The 9,013-nt window shown below is 44.5% G+C and overlaps 1 long non-coding RNA gene across 1 annotated transcript; it reads left to right on the top strand.

The window, feature by feature from the left end:
• Window positions 1-237: 237 nt before the first annotated feature.
• On the top strand, window positions 238-8,370 carry LOC120638694. Its single transcript, XR_005660566.1, has 2 exons — window positions 238-365; window positions 7,537-8,370. It is a non-coding gene; the product is annotated as an uncharacterized LOC120638694 (long non-coding RNA).
• Window positions 8,371-9,013: the final 643 nt, after the last annotated feature.

Here is a 9,013-nt window from a genome sequence, read left to right on the forward strand (position 1 = left end):
ATCGAGGAGGGAGAAAAGGGAGTTTTCTGGTATTTCTTTCTCCACTGGGGGCTTAACTGGGGCCTAGGGATTTGGGTTTCGGGTGTCCGCTGACAGTCCTCACAAATCCCAGAGGTAACAAGAGACAACACACGTGTTATGCCAAACATGCAGCCTAGCATGATGATGTCACAGGCACCATTTTACTAAAGTTCACATACATTTCCCAATCTTAGAACTTTCTTGCGGGAATGCCAATCTCCTCTCTTGTTCCAGAGGTGTTGCATTCCTCTCCTGGGACCCTGTGAACATTTGGATCCTGTGAACACTGGTGCTATGTCAGAGCCAGGGGACTCAATGGAAGTTGGGAGGCTGGCCACTGAAATGTAAATAAATATCATCCGAATGTCAGGTGAACTGGGGCCACTTGTTAGACCATCTAGCTGACCACTGTGGTCTGGTACCATGGCTGGTGGAAAGAATGGAGAACTAACAGTCATGAGATGCGAGTTCTAATTCTGACTCTGCCACTGTCCTGTTGACATTGGGGAAGGCATTTAACTTCTCTGGGCTTCTGTTTCCTCACCTTTAAAATGGTCGCAAGTTACCAGCTCCTTCTCTATCTTAAAATGTGGACCCTATATGGGACAGAGACTGTTTTCAATCTGATGAATTTGTTTCTACCCCATTGCTTAAAACAATGTTCACCATATGGTAAGCACTTAACAAAGATAATAATAATAATAATAAAGTAGAAGCAGTATGGCCTAGTGGAAAGACCCCAGGCCTGGAAGTCAGAGGACCTGGGTAGTAATCCCAGCTCCACCACTTACCTGCTGTGTGATCTTCGATGCTTTGGATTCAACTTTAAAATGTGGATTAAAATCTTATTCTCTTTCCCACTTAGTATGAGGTCCATCTTGGACAAGGACTGTTTCAGACCGTTTAATTTGTAACTACTCCAGCATTTAGAACAATGCTTGCCACATAGCACTTAACAAATACCATTAAATAATAGTAATGGTAATAATGATGATGATGATGTTGATGATAATGATAATGGTATTAATAAAGATAATGATAGGTGTCAGGAGAGGGTCAGAGAAGCCAGCACAGGTCAAATTACATCCCATGGCAAACTCTAAGAAATGAGAAGCAGCATGGCCTAATGGATAGAACAAGGACCAGGGAGTCAGAAAGACCTGGGTTCTAATTCTGACCCCAGCACTTGGTCTGCTTTGTGACTTTGGGCAAGTCACTTAACTTCTCTGGGCCTCAGTTACCTCATCTGTAAAATGGGGGTTAGGACTGTGAGCCTCACGTGGGACATGGATTGGGTCCAACCTGATTATCTTGTATCTACCCCAGCTCCTACTACAATGCCTGGCACATAGTGAGGGCTTAACAAATACCATTAAACAACAAAAAAGAGTGACAAAATAGCCGAGAGCCTCCATCTAGTGTCCGTATGAGGAATTGGCAAGGCCTCCTCTTTCCACAAACATCTCCGGAACCCCTGGACTCTTGGACAGGTCTCCCCACAGGAGATGCAGACTTTAGGGCCAGCAGAGAGTTTTCCAATTATTCCCAAGAAACGCCCTCGGGGGCCTGGAATTACATACAAATAGTTAGCCTCCCACCGAGACCAAAATACCATTTGCGGAGATTATTAAGCGTGATAAGATCACCTAGGTTTCATTTTTTTTTAAAATTCATTTGGCAAGGGCTTTCGAGTCTCTCTCCCGGTATATGAATAACCCGATTATTTTGTTTCCTAAGGGGCTCGGCTAATACAAATATGACTCACAGCCACGTTAAATTGGGGATTCAAAAAAATTGCAGAGGTAATGAAATAACTATAAAGTCCTTTCTTTGTGAAGGGGATTTTCCCATTTCCTTTTCAGAAGATCAGGGCTTACCGTCACATTCTAGTGAGCTAAGAATGCAGAGCTTAAATGAAACTTTAAAGTGACATTAGCCATTCCCTGTAAGGTTTGTTTAAAGTAGACGTAATACCTGGCATTTATCAAGTGGGATCAATTTCATTCATTCATTCAATCGTATTTACTGAGCGCTTACTGTGTGCAGAGCCCTGTGCTAAGTGCTTGGAAAGTACAATTCTGCAACAAATAGAGACAATCCCTACCCAACAATGGGCTCATAGCCTAGAAGGGGGGAGACAGACAACAAAACAAAGCAAATAGACAGGCATCAATAGCATCAATACAAATAAATAGAATTATAGGTATATAATTTACAACTCTGATGTACAATTTTCCAACTCACTCTCACACCAGTTTACCTGGAACTGGAAGAGGTAAATACTTATTATCCCCATTTTACAGAGGACAAAATCAAGGGCCAAAGAGTTTAAGTGACTTGTCCTAGAACCCACAGCAGGTCTGAGAGATTAGAACAGTTTTCTCCTGTTTCCAAGTCCCATGTTCTTTCCCCTAAGTCATGCTGTCTCACTGTAGGAATATTTATGGTTTCAGACCCATTTACATTACTACCTTTTGGGTCCTTGAGGGTTGAGAATGTGTCTACTTACACTATTGTACTCTCCCAAGCATTTAATACAGTGGTCTGCAGGGAATAAGCACCAGTAAGTACTTTTCATTGACTGATTGACTGACTGTGGTCAAACCTCTGTCTCTTCTTTTGATCTCTATGGCCTAGGTTTCTGCTGGAGTGAAAGACAGAGACAAGGATGGCTGCAGCAGACTTACCTGGAAGGGATTTTATTATTGTGGTATTTGTTAAGGGCTTACTTTGTTCCAAGCACTGTACGAAGCTCTGGGTTAGAAACAAGATAATGGGTTGGGCACCGTTCCTCTCCCACAGTCTAAGAGGGAGAAATTGGTATTCAATCCCCATTTTACAGATGAGGAAACTGAGGCACAGAGAAGTCCCAAAAGCAGTGTTGCTTAGTGGAAAGAGTTCAGGACAGGGAATCAGAGGACCTGAAGCCTAGTTCTGAACCCAGCTCTGCCACTTGTCTGCTGAGTAACCTTGGGCAAGTTACTTAACTTCTCTGTGCCTCAGTTATCTCATCTGTAAAATGGAGATTAAGACTGTGAGCCTATGTGGGACAGGGATTATGTCCAAGCTGATTCTTGTGTATCTACTCCATTGTTTAATATAGTGCCTGGCACATAGTAAGTGCTTAGAAAATACCACTTTAAAGAAAAAGTCAAATAACTTGCCCAGGCTCCCGCAGCCGGCAAGTGGCAGAGCTGAGATTAATGATAATAATAATAATCATATTTGTAAAGTGCTTACTATGTTCCAAGTACTATTCTAAGCACTGGGGTAGATACAAGGTAATGAGGTTGTCCCACGTAGGGCTCACAGTCTAAGTAGTAAGAACAGAGATAGTTAATCCCTATTTTGCCGATGAGGAAACTGAGGTACAGAGGGGTTAAGTAACTTGCCCAAGGTGACATAGCAAAGTTTGTGGCAGAGCCAGAATTAGGACCCAGGTCCTCCGACACCCAAGCCCATTGTCTTTCCACTAGGCCATGCTGCTTCTCTGTGTGGAAGGACAGATTCTGGTGTCGATGGTTTGCCCAGTGCCTCTCATTTTCCCACTCACACCTGCCATGTTCCCACTGGAGCCTGGAAAGCAACGAGTGAGTGGGCAGAAGGGCATTTGCAGGAATTTCCTCTAGACTGTAAGCTCATTGTGGGCAGGGAATGTGTCTGTTTATTGTTGTATTGCACTCTTCCCAGCACTTACCCACAAACCCATTGGTGATTGAAGTGAGTGCAGCCCATTGCCAGTGCCATAATGTTGGTTCGGTGACCCAGCAGGTGGTTGCCTTGGCAACCGCTGCGGTCTTCTCCACCGCCTTTGTCCCTCAATGCCACTGAAGACAGGGAACATCAGGCATCACCAGATTCCAGACAGCAATGATTTATTGAATCCTACTCATCTCAGATTCACACTGCAAAAACTATACCATCCCTGGAACCGTATAACACAGTCCAGTGGGAACTCACAGGAGAAGTGAGTTCTCCTGCCCTCTAGACTTTAAGCTTGTTGTGGGCAGGGAATGTGTCTGTTCATTGTTGCATTGTACTCTCCCAAGCACGTAGTGCTGTGCTCTGCAAACAGTAAGTGCTCAGTAAATACAGTTGAATGAATTGAATGAATGACATTCAAGACTCAATTCCTGCCCTTAAGGAGGTTCAGTCTAATCATAACAATTCCCTCTCAGGATCGCACCTGGAGAGTTTCCAGTACTCTACCAGACTTGTCCAAACTAATTATCTTCTATCTACCCCAGAGCTCAAGTAGAGTAACTGGTGTAAGGTAAGCACTTAGCAGATACCATTAAAAAACAATGCACTGTTGGGTTTGGGTAGATATAAGATCATCAGGCTGGAGACAGTAACTCAAAATGGATGACTGTCCAATAGCCAAGAGTAAGAGAACAAAGACAGATTGGATGCAATGTCCTGGATATAAGTGCTCAATAAATATCATTACTGCTCCTATTCATTCATTAAACTGTATTTATTGACTGCTTACTGGGTGCAGAGCACTGTACTAAGCAAGAGTACAACAATAAACAGTATTCCTTGCCCATAACAAGCTTACAGTCTAAGCGGGGAGACAGATTGGATGCAATGTCCTGGATATAAGTGCTCAATAAATATCATTACTGCTCCTATTCATTCATTAAACTGTATTTATTGACTGCTTACTGGGTGCAGAGCACTGTACTAAGCAAGAGTACAACAATAAACAGTATTCCTTGCCCATAACAAGCTTACAGTCTAGGCGGGGAGACACGTCAACACAAATAAATAAAATTACAGATATGTACGTAAGTGCTGTGGGGCTCGGGGTTGGGGAGAGAGCAAAGGGAGCAGGTCAGGGCCACACAAAAAGGAGTGGGAGATAAGGAAAAGTGGGATTTAGTCCGTCTCCCCCGATTAGACTGTAAGCCCGGCAAAGGGCAGGGACTGTCTCTGTTACCGATTTGTATATTCCAAGCGCTTAGTACAGTGCTCTGCACATAGTAAGTGCTCAATAAATACTATTGAATGAATGAATGAGGAGATGTGCCTTCAATAAAGCTCTAAAGGCAGGGAGAGTAATTGTCTGTTGGATTTGAGCAGGGAGGGTGTTCCAGACCAGAGACAGTACATGGGCTAGGGGTTGGCAGTGAGACAGGTGAGACCGAGGCCCAGTGAGAATGTTAGCACTAGAGGACCAAAGTGTGCAGGCTGGGTTTGTAGGAGAGAAGCGAGGTGAGGTAGGAGAGGGCAAGGTGATGGTGTGCTTTAAAACCAATGGTGAGGAGTTTTCATTTGATATGGAGTTGGATGGGCAGCCACTGGAGTTTTTTGAGGAGGGGGGTGACATGTCCTGAACATTTCTGTAGACAAATATTCCGGGCACCAGATTGAAGTATGGACTGGAGTAGGGAGAGATAGAAGGCTGGGCAGTCAGCAAGGAGGATGGTGCTATAATCCAGGCAGGATAGGATGAGCGATCGTATTAACATGGTAGCAGATTGGATGGAGAGGAAAAGGGTCGATTTTAGTGATGTTGTGAAGGTGGAACCAATGGGATTTGGTGATGGATTGAATATGTGGTAATATATATTATTACTACTACTATTTCTGCTACTGGTACTACTATTACTACCATCACCGACACAAACACTGCTACTAAAACAGGGGAGCAGGTCATGCAACTCACATCTTCTCCCCACACCTCAGGCTCCTCCCTGAGTGTCTGCTCCTGAAGTCCAGATTGAGGCACTCTCATAGGGGCAGACTAAATATTGCATTTGTTAAGACTGGCAGAAGGCTGCATTATTGCTGTTCCAGAAAGGAAAGATTTATGGTCACACTTAATGCATGTTAATAGTATCCTTATCAGTGGGTAGCACTACAAACATTTTTGTGTATCGGGGGGTTAAAGTAAAGCTTCAGAGTCGCCTTACGAAGCTTGAAAGCTGGTGATTAGTTCTTGAGAAGGCTGGCTAATAACCCGGAGCTTCTAGAAGGCTGGGGTCTCCTGGAGCCAGTGTATATTAGGGTTGAGAGAGCTCTACTATTTCACATCTGTCCTCTCCGAGCAGGGCTGTCACATGAATACATGAGGCTTTTGTGCTTTTCTTGAAACCCCAAGGCACTTGTAATCTAGAAGTTGGAGGAGAAAAACCAAAAGGCTTTCTTAATGAGAAAATAAAGCACCACCAACCGAATGCAGCTTTGGGGAGACATGGGAAGTTCATTCATTCAATCATATTTATTGAGCGCTTACTCTGTGCAGAGTACTGTAGTAAGCATTTGGGAGAGTACAATGCAATAATAAACAGACACATTCCTTGCCCACAACGAGCTTACCTGCTTCTCCCCCAGACAACCAGAGATGCACAGCCACAGCATGGGAGTTGGGACATGGAGGAAGGGGTTTGTGGTGCAGGGGTTGAGGTGATCTGGAGGTCCCCAAGTCATGTTGGGGAGAAGAGGGAAACTCTGCTCTAGAAGCGCATGTCTGAGAGGGAGGTACTTGGCCAGAAAGGAGGGCTGGCATTGATCTATCACTTGGCCCCCTCCTATCATAAGTTGCTGATTTCCATCAGAGCAAGCTCACTTCACTCCTCTAATGCCAACCTACTGACTCTACCTCAGTCTCATCCACTGACCCTTCGCTCACATCCTCCCACTGGCCTGGGACTCCCTTTCCCTCCATATGTGACAGACCACCACTCTCCCTCCCTTACTAAAAATCATATCTCTTGCAAGAGGCCTTTAGTCAGTCGATCAATCATATTTATTGAATGCTTACTGAGCTTAGAGCAATGTAATAAGCGCGGGTCTGCCACTTGTCAGCTGTGTGACTTTGGGGAAGTCACTTAACTTCCCTGGGCCTCAGCTACTTCATCCGTAAAATGGGGATTAAGACTGTGACCCCCACGTGGGACAACCTTCTTACCTTGTATCTACACCAGTGCTTAGAACAATGCTTGGAACATAGTAAGTGTTTAGCAAATACCATTATTTATTTATTTATTATTGCAGTGCAACAATATAACAGACATATTCCCTGCCTGAATGAGTGACAGGCCTTCTTCGACTAAGCCCTTGCTTCCCATATTCTTCTCCCTCTTTGTCGCCCTTGCATTTGGATTTATGTCCCTTATTCACCCCACCCTCAGCCACACAACACTTATGTCCATAACCATAATGTGTTGATTTATTTATATTATTGTCATCTCCCTGTCTAGACTGTAAGCTCCTTGTGTTCAGGGAATATGTCTACCCACTCTGTTGTATTGTACTCTCCCAAGCCCTTAGTACAGTATCTGCAGGCAGCTCAGAAAGTACTGTTGATTGACTGATTGATTGATTGATTCAGCAATGCTGCCCATGCAGGCATTCTGACCCAGCAATACTCTTTTGGGGGGCTGTTAACACTGCTGAGTCCAAGGCAAAACCCCAGGGAGTGGTTAGAATGTCTCATTTTGTCTCTGTGATATTCCCTGCTGTTTGACCTTGGATAGGTCATTTACCATTTCTGTGCGTCTGCTATAGGTGATTAGGCCGAAGATGAAGGGCAAGGCTGATGGGCAGATTTCCGCACCAAAAAGTCTGGGCTGAACACTGGCACTGAATTCCGCTACTTGGGCAGGGGCCTGCTGATCGATGATGCACAGAGAGACAAAGAAAGGAGAAAAGTGATCCCAGGAGGTGATTTGGTGAGAAGTGGACTTCCCCTTCAAACCAGGCTTTAGAATTTTGTCATTTTCACTCACATCACTCTCAACCCTGCTCACGACAGATGCAGAGAGGAGCATCATTGGTGAAGCTCTGCAGCTAAGACAGCTCTCTGTCCCTGAAGAGAGGCTCACAGCCACCTGACTCCATGGAGAGAAGGATGACATCAGGAAGATGGCACAGCCACTGAACAGGCAAGGGGGGAAGGGCAAAGCTCAAGCAGGGAGGGCAAAACAAACATTTAAAAGACAGAGTGAAACTGAGTCCCAAATAATGAGGCAGAACGGCAGACTGCTGGGAGCAAAGTGTGGCAGGCAATGAGGGGAAGGGAGCGAAGTCATTAGGGAAATGGGAAGTCCAACTGGAAGATTGGAAAACAGCAAGGAGAGCTTCAAATGGAGAATACATCGGCCCAGAAAAGGATGGACTTTATGGACGCAGCATGGAACGGGGAGGTTGCTGACTTCTCTCGGCTCTCCCGCCCCATCCTCTCCCTCCCACATCAGAGAGATCACAGCTTTCCCCACTTCATAGCTCTCCTAAAATCCTACCTCCTCCAACCAGGCTGCCCTGATTTCTCTCCCAGTCCCCAATCCAAATCACCCCTTCAGCCAACTCTAGGATTTATAAAGTTATTTACAATCCCCATAACACTCATGTGGGTGCATCTATTATATTTCTTTAGTTTGATAGTGTTGTTGATATTTTTATATTTAACCGCCCCCGTTCAAAGAGAAGCAGTGTGTCTTAGTGGACAGAGCATGAGCCTGGGGACCAGAATGACCTGGGTTCTAATCCTGAATCTGTCACTTCTCTGCTGTGAGTCCTGGGCAAGTCATTTCACTTCTCTGGTCCTTAGTTATCTCATGTGTAAAAATGGGAGTTATGTGTATGAGCCCCATGTGGGACAGGGACTGGGTCCAACCTGACTGACTTTTATCTGCTTCAGCATTCAGTACAGTGCTTGGCACATAGCACTTAACAAGTACCATAATTATTATTATTAATTAAATGCAAGTTCCTTAATAATGATGATAATAATAATATGTGTGGTATTTGTTAACCATTTGCTAAATTTGGCCAAGCACTGTTTTAAGTTCTGGGGTAGAGTCAAAATAATTAGATCAGACACAATCCCTTCCCTTGTGGAACTCACAGTTTAAAAGGGAGAGAGAACAGGTATTGAATCCTCATTTTCAGATGAGGAAACTGAAGCACAGAAAGGTGAAGTGACTTGCCCAAGGTCACCCAGTAGACAAGTAATAGTAATAATGTTGGTATTTGTTAAGTGCTT

The sequence above is a fragment of the Ornithorhynchus anatinus genome, chromosome 11, assembly GCF_004115215.2.
Source record: "Ornithorhynchus anatinus isolate Pmale09 chromosome 11, mOrnAna1.pri.v4, whole genome shotgun sequence".
In the NCBI taxonomy this organism is placed as follows: domain Eukaryota; kingdom Metazoa; phylum Chordata; class Mammalia; order Monotremata; family Ornithorhynchidae; genus Ornithorhynchus; species Ornithorhynchus anatinus.